The sequence below is a fragment of the Mus musculus genome, chromosome 15 (genome assembly GCF_000001635.26).
Source record: "Mus musculus strain C57BL/6J chromosome 15, GRCm38.p6 C57BL/6J".
Taxonomy (NCBI): Eukaryota; Metazoa; Chordata; class Mammalia; order Rodentia; family Muridae; genus Mus; species Mus musculus.
In genome coordinates, this window is record NC_000081.6 from 22,923,486 (window position 1) to 22,938,426 (window position 14,941).

The 14,941-nt window shown below is 37.2% G+C and overlaps 1 protein-coding gene and 1 pseudogene across 4 annotated transcripts in view; both read left to right on the plus strand.

Annotated features, from left to right (window-relative positions):
- Gm19840 overlaps positions 1–13,776 on the plus strand; it is a 30,632-nt pseudogene extending 16,856 nt beyond the window's left edge.
- The window catches only part of Cdh18 (cadherin 18), a 928,594-nt gene that overhangs the window by 374,588 nt on the left and 539,065 nt on the right, over positions 1–14,941 (plus strand). The gene's annotated exons all lie outside the window — the stretch shown is intronic.

Below are 14,941 nucleotides of genomic sequence, written 5' to 3' on the forward strand. Positions count from 1 at the left end.
ATTTCAAATGTTATCCCCTTTCTCTATTCCCATCCTTTCAGCTCCTTCAGTCATTCTCTAATCCAACTCCTCCACAGGGGACATCACACTCAGTCCAATGGTTGGCTGTGAGTACTTGCCTCAGTGTGTGTCAGGCTCTGGTAATTTTTTTTTTTTGACAATCCACTCTTCATCCTCCTCTTGGTCTACCCTCTAACTGTTGCTCATCCCATTTCTCCTCCCGAACAATGGACTCCAACTCCTGTCTCCATGTCTTTCAGAGGGCAGTCATGCTAGGCTTCTATATGTAAGCACACCATAGTATCAGTAATAGTGTCAGGCCTTGGAGCCTCCCCTTGAGCTGGATCCCAGTTTGGACCTGTGACTGGACCTCTTTTCCCTCAGGATCTTCTCCATTTTTGTCCCTGAATTTCTTTCAGACAGGAAATTCTGGGTCAGATTTTTTGAGTGTGGGGTGACAATCCCATCCTCCTCTTGATGTCCTGTCTTTTTACTGGAGGTAGACTGGTTTTGTTTTGTTTTGTTTTGTTTTGTTTTGTTTTGTTTTGTTTTGTTTTAACTTAACACAAAGAAAATCGTCAAGCTTTCAAAACACCAGTCTATGTTGTAGATAAACCAAACCATTGATTTAACTGTCTCAAATGGTTACACTAAGAACAAGCAGACATGCTCAAAAGGCAACTGGTCCAACCTAAAAAGAATCGTGCAAACTGACTTAAGTCCTCTGTTACTGGGAAACTTTAGCAACTGTAAACACACAGTTTATTTTTAATGAACTATACCAGCAGTAGTACAGGGTGCTAATAGAACACAAGGTAGTTTTAAGTACATTGGAAGCAAAAGAGTTAATAAAATCGAGAGATAAAGGATTAGAAATTGGAGTCTGTTGTCTGGAAAACAGTCATACAAGGCTAGTTTCAGATCTTGTAATGTTATGTTCTGACATGAATCCTCGGGCAAATTATCTTCTGATATATTTTTGAACTTATCAAAAAGAATATGTAAACCCACAAGCCTAAAACCTTCATGGGCACTTAATTTACTCTGACAAAATGGCACTGAAGTGGCTCACACACATGCTATCATTCTGATCACAGAGACAAGGCTTAATTTCTGTAGCCATCCAACTCGTGATTATTCTTGCCTTACAAATAAAATTGGGAATCAATATCAAATGGCATTTTGAGGTAATTGAGCTTATGTTTATTCCCCAAATGCTTGTTTTCCTTGCAATCTGCCAGACATCTGGAAAAAAAAATGGGCAAACTAGCAACATCTTTGCAAAAATCTAAATGATAGTTGGACTTATGTTTCATTCTAAATCTTTCATCAAATTATTTCGATCCACACACTCTATGCTGTATTTTTATTATTTTTAATCAATTTTATTCTGTCCTTACAAACATAGACAAATGGGAATTGGAATGTGAGTGAAAAGAGCATAATTTTAGGATTGGAAGGGACTGGACATTTTTGGTCAGCTTCAATCTACAAAGCTAATAATTTCAGGTATAATAATTATGCATCTTTGTAATCCATGTGACATTTGTGGTTATGTGTGGAAAGCATTTGCCTTATATAGTAAATACTCATGACTTTCTCCTCAACAAAATATTTCTGTGAACTGAATCCTTACATTTAAATTGAGAAAGCAGATAAGGAGTGCTGGGGTAGTGTCTTTACTGTGTAGAATATTCTTTCAAGTTTTGCAGTGGGTAGAAAGAAATAGAGGGAACGGGTTAAATAAAACTCTTTTTTTAAAATATAATTTACCCTGTATTCCCAATAAAACACATTTAAAAGCATATATTTTATGACATTTAAGTGTGAACACCAGAATGTAGACTACTGATTGCCAGTGTCTAAAATTGGGTAGAAGAAAAAAATATTTGAAGCAATGTATTATATCACTACTTTTCAGTAGATTTTAGTTTTGTGATAATAGACATTGCATAATATAGACATATATGAAATAGTCACATAAGATTTGTCAGATACATATAATGTTTATTTTTAATAGAGCATTTTAAAATTTTTTGAAGTCAAAGTTAATGAGTAAGATGAATAAGGTTTATTTTGTTTCTCTGAGTAATGAATTTTTCTATACATTCGCTCACAATGTAAGAAACATCAATTTGATGTATATTAGAATTTAATATCTGTGAACATGCTTAATAAACATCCTTTCAAATGTTAAATTTATTCATATATTCTCTTTATATATTTGGGTTCTATGGAATAAGAATTACAATACTACATAAAGTGAGGATGTTTTATAATAGTCCTATGATTTGGAGATTGATTATATTTTGTATAAATTCATATTGTTGGATTTTAGTCCCATTTGATTTTCTTACTCCATAAATGCATGTAACATATATGTATAAATAAAACTGGTGCTATCAACCAGAAGAGGAAAAAACGTCATAATTTCTATACTGCGCTTGGAGGAGATCTAAAAAGTGAAGCTATGTACATTATTTGCTAAGAAATATCTCATATTATAAACACTTCGCAAAGAGGGTCCAAGATAATGTGAAATATGAGACACACCTTGAAGTATATACAAAATACTTTCATGGAAATGTACATGTTAGTACTCATTACCAGAGCAAACAATTCTGTTTCAGTAATGGGTTAACCACATGACAGATATTTTAGCTGGTGTTCAGCGGTATTTATGCATTTATTAGCATCAGACTATTTCTAAAACTGAAACTATTCCCTGCAGTGTGTTTGTCATTGCAAAATTTCAGATTCTCTCCCTTTTCCCTCCAAAATTCCATGGTGAATATGTGACCAAGACAGCCCAACTCATCTTCCTCCCTCTTTAAAATCCATAGGCAGTGACTGAAATTTCATCTCTGACAAGGACTAACCAGAGAGGCCCTTTTACTACTGCTCTGCAACCAAGACAATCATCTGATGTATTTCTGTGGCGGTTTGTTCTCAGATGAACTCGAAGTATGTCGCTCTTGCCAATTACAATTTCAATTCACTGTCATTTTGCCCCTTTCAAACATGTACTAGGATTATAAATGTGCTTAGATTGACCTCTTTCTGTTTGTAAGGATCCAAATTATTCAAGTCTAAAAAAATATTAAGCAGAGAATTGGCAGACATTTTAAAATGATTTTATAAGATTAATGCACTTGCATGCCTCCCCACTAACACACATAAAATGTAATATATTTGTGTAAAGTAATGAGCCCATTGTAAATTTCAAGTAAAAGTTTGTTTCATTTTCAATTTATACCAGATGTAAATAGAAACACTGAAAAGCATTATGTGTTAAATTTTAACTGAAATTATATTTAACTGAAAAATTTAACAAGATCATAGGTAAACTAGACATAAACTCTATAACAAAGCTAAACAATTCTTCTAGAAGGTCCCCCAACTTCCTATCACCCTAGGTTGCCTTTTTCCATTCTTTCTGCTGGCCCTCTCCAGGTCCCTTCTCCTGCCCCTCCTTTCTACTCTTCTCAAATAGGACTAACAGTGTTTCATCAGCAGTGAAGGTTTAGCAGCTTATAATCATTAGAAAAGATACAAAGCATTAACTGTTTTCCTGTACTAAGAAAGTTAATAGTTACATTAACATAATCATAAAATAACATAATACAGATATGCATGTTTTGCCAGAATGTCAATTGGCTTCAAATAAGATCCAGATTGGAATGAAAAAGAATAAAGTCAGCTTTAATTTTTTTCAACGTAACTCTTCCCATCACAAGTATATTTCTGATATATATTGCTGATCAGTGTTCATTGTAGCTCTATCAACACTGGGAAAGAACAACAGCATAATTTTCCATCAAATGTTAGAAGGGTCATGCAAATGTGGTGTGTTTAAATAATATAATACAATTCAATTAGGAGAAATGGTAAGATTTTGAAATTTACAGGTTTTTCATTAGAGTTGGCAATAATTGTTTGACTGAGGTAATCCAGACTTAGAAATATAAATGTCACAGGTTTCAGACTCCTGTAGATACAGTTTGGAATCTTTAGATATGTCCACTTCTATTAGGAAATCCACAGAGCCAAGTGATTGGTAAGGGCTATGAGATCGGGCCTGCCAATGGACAGGAGATGAAATATGGAGTTATAACAGGGGAAAACAGAAAAAATGGAGAAGTAAGAGTTAACAGACTTAGTGTGGCCAATCTCAGTAGAAGAAAATCAGAAATGGATAACTAATACTAAAGAGTTTTAAAAACGTCATATGAAACCAAATCTGAAACTTCTTAAAGTGTGTGTGCCCACACACACACACACACACACACACACACACATACAAAGGGTATGAATACAACTGTAACTCTGTAATGGTTGACAGTATCTCTGCTAGATATCCTGGTGTAGCAAATAAGTCAGTAACAGGAATGTGTTACCTCTTGAAAAGATTTCAAGGTCGCTAAAATGGATATATTTTAAGGGTCAGCATAGCAACTAACTGAAAATACCCGAGGTTAATTTTCTAATATTTCTTAGTAAATGGAACATTTTCCCCTGTTGTGTGTGTGTATGTATATATACATATGTGTGTGTTTTCCTTAATGTAAGTTCAAGTAAGTTCAGAAAGAAAACACAGCATTTAGTAGGACAATCAGAAAAGTCACCATTATTGAATTTGTTTACTGGATATGCTCAGAATAAAATAAATATTCAATATCCTTCCTGAAATGAGAGATGACCACATTCTTTTTATTCAATAAAGGGGGAAACCGAGATGTTTGAGTTGCTTTTTGCTGTGTTACTCTACCAGAACAATAGACTGGTTTTTCTCATAGGACCATGCCCTATATACCTTCAGGTTCTCAGCCACATCAGTACTATGAGGAATGGATTCCATCTCAGAGACTGTGCCCTATATCCAACCACAGAGCGGTTGGTTACTGCCACAATCTTTGAGCCATTATTGTAGAATTGTATTGTGCAGGCAGTCCTAGATAATAAAAGTACTTTTAGAAGTATAAACGTCCTCAATTTCGAGTTGTACTAAGACCTATAATAAAAAAGCCAGTATTTCTTTTGAAGTAAAAAGAGAAACATTGATCAATCAAATCAAATTGAAGGCACAGACATAAATCCAAATACCTCTGGACATTTGATTTTGACAGACAAGCACAATACCCAGTTGTGTTTTTTGTTTTTTGTTTTTTTGTTTGTTTGTTTGTTTTTTTTGTTTTTTTGTTTTTTTTAGAAAGCATCTTCAACAAATGGTACTGATCAAATTGGATGATAGTATAAAAATAGATCTATATTTGTCATCCTGTACAAAGCTCAACTCCCAATGTATAATGTGCCTCAGTAAAGCTAAATAGCTTTTATATGATAGAGGAGAAAATAGTAATAGACATTAAAATATGAAAACAGGACCAAAAGGATGTTTAAAATAACTGTATTACATTAAGAAACACATATTTTACATTGTTATTTACTAAGGCACTAGGAAAATATATATTAGGCATGATTTTCTTATTTTCCTAAAATCAAAAGCCATACAAAGCCATGGATTTCCATAAATCAAGAGCTCTCTTTATGGGAGTCAAGACTATTCTTAGATCTTTTTCAGAGAGGTTTTAATGGTAGTGACTCACAGAGAGCTGGGACAAAAACAAAAACAATGGACCAGCTACCTGCGTGGGGCTCATGGGCTATTCAACTCAGTATATAAATTTTTTTATATCCATAAAAATGGAATAATTTGATTTGTTGCTGTGCTTTCATTATAGAGAAGCCACTTGGGAAAGGTTTTTATGATAGGTAACTTCCTTAACTCACAGAGTCAATCCAGGAGCACTTTGTCATGCTGCCCAGAGTTGTTCTCTTCTAGTCAGTTCCAGGGGCTTTTCCTTTCTGGGCTGCCTGTCTGCTGCTCTGTGTGATGGCAATGCACACAGAGCCTAGCTTCCCTTGTTAACAGAAGTCATCTGCCAGAGCCCTTTTTCCCATTGAACCTAAAGGAAAACCAAACACTTATATTCCCTATAAGAATAAGAGACATTTTTTCTAAGCTGTAGCCAACATGCCCCTGATGATTTTAAGCTAGACCTGTAATATTTTGTGAGAATTCCAGAACAATTTTTTTTCAGTGACTAGAATTTCAATAGATGCACCAGATCTGCCTCTCAGTTCCCCAACCAAACAATAAGAAACTGAATGTCAACTGAAACAAGTATGTATAACATACGATTATCTCTTTGTTTCAGGCTTAGGTGAAATAACATTTGTAAATTCTCAAGCCTAAATGCAGTAACAAGAGGAAACTCATTCACACAGTGGTAGCAGGAAGTGGCACTCAGATTGTGTGGTGTTGGAGCATTTTTTAAGCTGTAATTTTATCATCAGCTAGTTTGAAAATCTTTATCACTTTACTTTTATAATATCTAGCAACATGCCAGAAGAACAAACTGATATTGACATCAGTAATGCAGCCAGAAGCCAAGTTCACTGGGTTCTTATAGAGTCTGAACTTTTGCACCCACTCTTCGTGATTCTGCTCAGGATATTTTGAATCTGAAGTTTAGTGATGTGAATTATTGTCCAGTACTTGGAGATCATTCTTGAGTCTAAGGTAGCCAATGATTGAAAGGCTTCTGTTTCTTTTTTAACTATAACTCACCTGTGAATCACTGCTTTTCTTTTCTCACTTAGCAAATACGTTATGTATGGTAAAACTGTTTGAATGACCAAGCAAGTCTACATCCAAATAAAAACATATTCTGTGGAATTAGAGGTAGATTTTTACCTATTTCTTAAAGGAACAAAATCTTGCTTCTGTGAATGACCCCATATATATTGCCATATTGGGAGCACTAATTAGACTCTGTGGGTTAGTTTTAAAAGGGCAGGAATATCCGAGGTAAATTGGGAAAAGGACACTTTGGAAGAAAAAAAAATCATAGGGGATGATGAATAATGGATATTAGTAACTGACATTATATACATGTATGAAGTTTTCAAAAGGAAAATACAATGCATTATACTTAAGACTCAGTCAAAGCCTTACTATTATTTATTATAAGTTTACAAAAAAGCAAACAAGAAGTAAGCACATTGAAATAATCATTCACTAGCGTGTACTCTGAGATGTAAACTGTAGCTTGACTCTTCAGCTTACATTTCTGTACTAGGCTGATTGGCAATTGAATTCAGGACAGTTGTATCTCTTTCTCCCTGACGCTTGGATTAGAAATGTTAGTGTTAAGCCTGGGCAGAGCTCATGGCTGCTGGCCTTGCTGCTGGAGTCCCAAGAGGACATACTCAGTTGTATGTCCTGGGTTGGTGCAAGGCCTCCTGGGAGGCAGTAGAGGCTGTGGGGTGGAGAGAAGTTATGTCAATCCACAATTGCAGATGGCAGTGTGGTCATTTTTTTTTTCTTTTTAAAAATGGGTATGTCACAGTCATCTATAAGATGGAACACAGGGCCCCCAATGGAGCAGCGAGAGAAAGCACCCAAGGAACTGAAGGGAACAACAATATGAACTAACCAGTAACCCCAGAGATCGTGACTCTAGCTGCATGTGTAGCAGAAGATGGCCTAATAGGCCATCACTGGGAAGAGATGCTCCTTGGTATTGCAAACGTTATATGCCCCAGTACAGGGCCAGGGCCAAGAAGTGGGACTGGGTGGGTAGGAGAGCAGGGCAGGAGGAGGGTATAGGAAACTTTCCTCCAGGGATCCATCCCATAATTAGCCTCCAAACGATGACACCATTGCATATACTAGCAAGCCTTTGTTGCAAGGACCGTGATATAACTCTCTCTTGTGAGACTAGGCCGGGGCCTAGCAAACACAGAAGTGGATGCTCACAGTCAACTATTGGATGGATCACAGGGCCCCCAATGGAGGAGCTAGAGAAAGTATCCAAGGAGCTAAAGAGATCTGCAACCCTGTAGGTGCAACATTATGAACTAACCAGTACCCCGTAGCTCTTGACTCTAGCTGCATATGTATCAAAAGATGGCCTAGTCGGCCATCTCTGGAAAGAGAGACCCATTGGACAGGCAAACTTTATATGCCCCAGTACAGGGGAACGCCAGGGCCAAAAAATGGGAATGGGTGGGTAAGAGATTGGAGGTGGGGGTTGGGGGGACTATTGGGATAGCATTTGAAATGTAATTGAGGAAAATACGTAATAAAAAAAAGAAAAAAAAAAGAAAATATCTAATTAAAACAATTAAAAATGGGAATGTTTGGAAAACTTTACTTCAAAATCTGAATAAATACTGATATGTCGGTCATATAATCAAATATTCATATAAATTGATTATATATCTTATACTTTATCACACTTAAACAGTGTATTAACACCGTATGGCTAATGTCACGAATGTAAGGATATTGTGGACTGCCCTAGCTTCTTGGAGCAGCATATTCTTATGTGTTGTTCTACTGTTCATCTCAGTTGGCTGCTTTCCTGCAACACTGAAGGCTACAGTGATGCTTAGTTCCTAATGATTTATCTTAATGGGATTCTATACACTCCTGCTAAATTATATTACCTCACTGTAAACCATGACGTGCTCTGATTGGTCAATGGAAATAAAAAGATTTTAACTATACTTTGAACTTGGCTGCTTTATGAAAATTCAAAGACATAACACAGCATAAAATTGCTGCTAAAATAAAAACAGCGTCTGTTTAATTGTAAAGAAAAATAATATAGGCCTTGATTTATTTGCAAATTTAAGGTTGTATTTGATTATGTGATTAATGTGTAAATATGTCTTCTAAAGTGTAAATATCTCTCCAAAATCAACACACTGGAGATTGCAACCCCACTGTAATAGCTATTTGGAAGTACTCCCTGGAAGCTAGAAATGGGAAGTTTTCCTTCAACACCAAAATCATTCTGGTTCCTTCTTGACTTTGCAGCCTCTCTACCCTGAAGCCAAGAAGTGCTGCTTTAGCAGTTCAGGGATATGGCAATCAGCAGTACCAGTCAAAATCAAGACAGTGTTCTTTACTGCTAGTTGGACAAGAACGTTGAACACAGTGAATGCTCTCTTTTCTGCCACTGACAAGCTCACTTCTCATGGCAAATTCTTCCTATGTAAATATGTTCAGCACAGAGTAGACTGCATTATGGCCACATTATGTTTGCAATCAGCACTAAAGCTTGCTAAAACCTTCCCCATCCCCTACATCTGCACCTTCATAAGCAAAGAAGTGAGCACAATGAGAAAGCAGAAATTACACACTCAGTTATTTGATCCCTGAAAATTCTGACAAAACGGGAAGTAGCATCTATTTAACTTTATATCCTCAAGTAAAAAAAAAGAAAGAAAAAAAAAAAGAAAAATAATACAACATGTTCTTCATATGTCACAGACTTTAGATGATGGAGATCATAACTAAAAATGTATTGAAAATACTTTCCTAAGCAAAGCAGGTGAACATTCACTTAAAATAAACAACTGAAGTAAAATTCAACTCAACATCAGGCCGTTGTATGAAAGAATTTCATAGTGGAGGCTCTGGTTTGTACGACATTTTCAGGCACGTGAAGCCAATTTCCTTCATAAAAATAATCAAATTCCATGACTAGTGTGGGGATAGGATGCCACATTCTCAAACATTGTTTTTTGTTTGTTTGGGTTTTGTTTTGTTTGCTTGCTTATTTGTTGTTTTTTTTTTTTATCACAGTAAAAACTATTGAGTCCATTTAAGCATTTTTTTATGTTCAATGTTCAAGCTGTCCATTTGGAATTGGACAATTCATGGAAGTCCTTTCAGGCATTTACTTTCCTTATCTAGGGGTGGGACTATGTGAAATTTCCCATATCCACATTGGCATATCAATTCGTAATGGCATTAAGGCAGGTATACTTTGGCAGCTATGTTGCTAAAGGATACTACCTACTAGCAGGTATCTTGGGCCTCTGGTTCTTACAATCTCTTCACCACCGCTTCCTGGATGTATATATACATGTATGCATATAGATACATGCACACATACTTATGCATATGTAAAAATAATAAGGAAGGGATAGGAATTTGGGAAGGAGAATGAGGACATGCGATGAGCTGAAGGAGGGAGGAAAGGGTGTACAGATCAGATGCTCATGTATGAAGTAAACAAAGAAAGTATTATTGAAGAAATTAAACTGGCCTGGAGAAATGGATCAGCAATTCAAAAGAGTACTGAATGCTCTTAACGAAGATCTGGCTTTAATTCCACATACCCAAATAGTGACTGTATCTCTAGTCCCAAGATATCTGATGTCTTTTTGCATTTTTCATTGTTCATGGGTAAGGGGCATGCACTGAATGCACAGGAACACATGTAAGTAAATGACTAGATATAGACATAGATATATAGATAAATATGACTAATTATATATGGACATACATAGTGTACTGAAAATGTCACATTTCAATTTAAATAGATCCCTTGTAAGCACAATTTCTCTTCTCACTTGCAAACTTCCCTGTGTCTCATTTTTCTGCTGAGCATGTGTAAGATTTATTAATTTTCATTTTATGTGTATGAGTGTTTGAAAGCCTAAAAGCCTGTGGGCCACATGCATTTATATTGTTCATGGGGAACAGAAGATTACATCTGGTAACATGGATCTGTGAAACTTTATGTATGTTCTGATATCTGATATCTGAACTTGGGTCCTCTCTAAGTGCAGCATGTATTTTTAACAACTGTGCCATCTCTCTAAAGATTCCTCTGATTTGTTTCTTCTAAATAGACACAGTTCATTTATTGCTGCTAGTGGTTCATGGGTTTGGGGCCATCAACTGGGGATAGGTAGCCTTTCAGGAGTGTCATTCCCTTAAGAAAGAGACTCTTTCCCCCAGCACCCTTGTCAATGTCTCAACAGAGAGTTTGAGCCAAATCTCTGTTCCCACCAACAGCCTCATGAACTATATTCAGAAGAAAAGGTTTATTGCTCTATTTCTTAAAGATATCCTTTCATGTGTGGAGTCGTATATTTGGCATTTCACAGCCTGTAAATCAAAATCCTTGAGGGACTACAGCTGTCCCAGATCAGCGTAGTGATTTGGAATGTTGCGAAGCTCACTGAGGGGCAGTTCTCTTCTGCACTTGCAGTTTGCTGTGTCATCAATCTTGCTCAGCTGCGCAGCAAGACAATTTATCTGGACAAGACTACATAAAGGATAGCAAAAGGTTATTGTTAGGTTATGAAGTTTTCTGACAACAATAATATGCCAGGGCTTAGATGAGAGCAAAGCACACCTGAATTTGAGATTTACTTTGTAATATTCTCTTCTAAGTATGTCTATCAGAGAATTGTATTTGAACATTTCTTAGGGACACAATGCGAACTATAACTAGTCCACACATAAGTGCTTTTATAATGTCTTCAAATGTAATTATACTGCAGTGTGGGTTACAAGGACAAGCTAATGCCAACCATCATGCCAAACGTATAGGAATATTGCCACATTATTCTTAGAAACAAGTGCCTAGCTCAGGTCAGTCCAATTGGAACTTGAAATATTATTGGGCATTCATTCCACAACAGAGCAAATGAATTTTAATCAGACTCATAGCTCCATATTTTGTATTTATAGAATCAATTTAAAAGGAAAAAAAATGTTTACCATGTCTTCTAGATGGCCCAGAAAGTAAAACCATTTTTTTAAAAATGTGACTGAGTTTAAAGCAAAAATTTCAAGGGAAAGGCAAGACCAACTCTCATATATGATCTCTACCTACACATTCAGTGACACATGCACATCTATACTGATACACAGACCTCTCTGTCTGTCTTTCTGTCTGCCTGCCTGGCTGTCTGTCTCTCCCACGTCTTTCTTTGTTCCTCTTGCTTACTCTACTCTGTTGCATCTCTCTTTATCTTGCCCAAAACAGCCACATAATAAATAAAAATAAATGAGTATGTGAAAGCATTACAATATACCAATGATTTCCTTCCCTATTATTTTCATTCTCATAGTACTCTTAGAAAAATCAGGTCTGCTTGGAGCAGCAGTTGCGGGTCTCTTTTCCGCAGGGTGGGCTCCATAAAAGTTGTCAAGAATAATATCTAATTCAAAAGATAACAAGTGAGATTTAGAAGGTGGCAAGAGGGTAAAACCGACTACTATGCACGGAAGCGATTGGAGATCCAGGACAAGAATGAGTACAACACACCTGAATAGGATGATAGTTCCTGTAACTAACAGAGATATCATCTGCCAGATTGCATATAGAAGAAGTTTTGATCATCTGTGCCATGTATGCACATGAAATTCCAAAATATGGTGTGAAAGTTGGCCTGAAACATTATGCTGCAGCCTATTGCACTGGCCTGCTGCTGGCCTGCAGGCTTCTAAATAGGTTTGGCATGGACAAGATCTATGAAGGCCAAGTGGAGGTGAATGGAGGTAAATACAATGTGGAAAGCATTGACGGTCAGCCTGGTGCCTTCACTTGCTATCTGGATGCAGGTCTTGCCGGAACTACAACTGGCAATAAAGTTTTTGGGGTCCTCAAGGGAGCTGTGGATATGCTACGCACACTCCAGTAAAGTCTGCTTGGCAGGCCAAGAGGCCTGGAAGCACTCATGTGGCAAAGAGTTTCAAGGAAACTCAACCTCCTGGAACTTTGGCATTCTCATAACCTGTATATTCATACCCTAACCCCGTGTTAGTCTGGTGTATGGATGCATGAGCTCTCTTTTAGTGTTATTTTATTATAAGTGCCTTTAAAGATTGAATTCTGACATAGCTAAGCCTTCAACTATGTTCCAAAGTCCCAGAAAATCCTTGAAGCCAACAAACTCGGAATTCAGTAGGAATTCAGTAAGAAGGTTACCTATTCAGTAACATTCAAATTTACTTCTAGTAGAGTCCTTGAAACTAATTAGGCATACAAAGAAAGGAGCCAGAATATCTTGGGGCTGGTCTGCAGAGTGTTTACTTGGAACAATAGCCAGTCTTACCCAGACAAGGGAATTCACAATGGCCTAGCAAATAGGTGGGTTTACCATGAAAGAGTTAGGGAATCCCCCTGAGACAGGTTCCTTCACTAGGCCCAAAAGAAATAACATAATCAGGCATTTACTAGAACCTCTAGTGGTGAGCTTAACAATAGAGTAGCATTACACCTGGCTTCCTTCTTAGTGGCAGGGGCCTGGTCCCCGCCTTCTTTTGATGTATACATTCCTTTTGTATTGTGTCACTGTAAATTGGCAGATGTATCTTGCCTGGTTTCTTGTCACTCTTCTGTATAAAAAGTATGATGCTCAACTTGAAAAATTACATTCAGATTCTACACAATCTTGTGTCTTCTTTTGTTTGTCATTCATTCACCAACTCCTTGTCCACCTGCAACTAGAGACCCATTCTATGCAGACAGGGACCAAAAAGGGTCTGTGGCATGGATGGAGGCTTGTCTATCCCTTGTAGTGTCAAATGGTTCCCTGGTTATGACTATGAAAGCAAGGAGTTCAATGTAGAGGTACATTGTAAGCACATCGTGGGTCAGGACAAGGTAGACTACATGCGCTACCTAATGGAGGAAGATGAAGGTACGTATAAGAAACTGTTCTCTTAGTACATCAAGAATAATAACTCCAGACATGATGGAGGAAATGTGTAAGAAAGCTCATGCTGTTGTCCAGGAGAATACAGTCTATGAGTAGAAACTTAAGAGAGAAGTGAAGAAGAGGTGGAATAGTCCACAAATGTCTTGCCCAGAAGAAACACCTGGTTGCTCAAAAGAAGCCAAGCTTTCTCAGAGCTCAGGAACTGGCTGGTGAAAGCTAAAGCAATTTTCTATGAAGATTTTTATTTCATAAAGAAAATAAACATTGATCAAGAACAAAAAGAAATGTTGATAATTACAAAATAAATTTATATTATATGTTGTAAACCCTTGCTACCTCTGCAGTACATTGCCGTATGCAAATATTACAGAGCTCTCTTAAAAATGTGTATCTCTGAGGGTACTGATTAGTTCATATTGTTCCACCTATAGGGTTGCAGACCTCTTCAGCTCTTTGGTACTTTCTCTAGCTCATACACTGGGGGCCCTGTGATCCATCCTATTGATGACTGTGATCATCCACTTCTGTATTTGCCAGGCACTGGCAAAGCCTCACAGGAGACAGCTATATCAGGGGCCTTTCAGCAAAATCTTGCTGGCATGTGTAATAGTGTCTGCGTTTGGTGGCTGATTATGGAAAGGACCCCCCATGTGGGGCAGTCTCTGGATGGCCCATCCTTTTGTCTTAGCTCCAAATTTTGTCTCTGCATCTCCTTCCATGGATATTTTATTCCCTATTCTAGGGTGGAATGAAGTATCCACACTTTGGTCTTCCTTCTTGATTTTCTTTTGTTTTGGAAGTTGTATCTTGGGTATTCTAGGTTTCTGGGCTAATATCCACTCATCAGTGAGTTCATATCAAGTGACTTCTTTTGTGATTGGGTTACCACATGCAGGATGATGCCCTCCAGATACATCAATTTGTTCAAGAATTTCATAAATTCATTCTTTTTAATAGCTGAGTAGTACTCCACTGTGTAAATGTACCACATTTTCTGTATCCATTTCTCTGTTGAGGGATATCTGGGTTCTTTTCAGCTTCTGGCTATTATACATAGGGCTGCTATGAACATAGTGGAGCATGTGTCCGTCTTACCAGTTGGAACATCTTCTGGGTATATGCCCAGGAGAGGTATTAACTCATGTCTCTAGCTGCATATGTAGCAGAATATGTCCTAACTGGCCATCACTGGGAAGAGAGGCTCCTTGTTCTAACACACTTTATATGCCTCAGTACAGGGGAAAGCCAGGGTCAAGAAGTGGGAGTAAGTGGGTATAGGAGCAGGACAAGGAGAGGGTATAGTGGGCTTTTGGGATATCATTTAAATGTAAATGAAGAAAATATCTAATAAAAAAAATGTGTATCTCTTTTAGAAAGTGAGTGTGAAACAAAAATGGAAACTTGA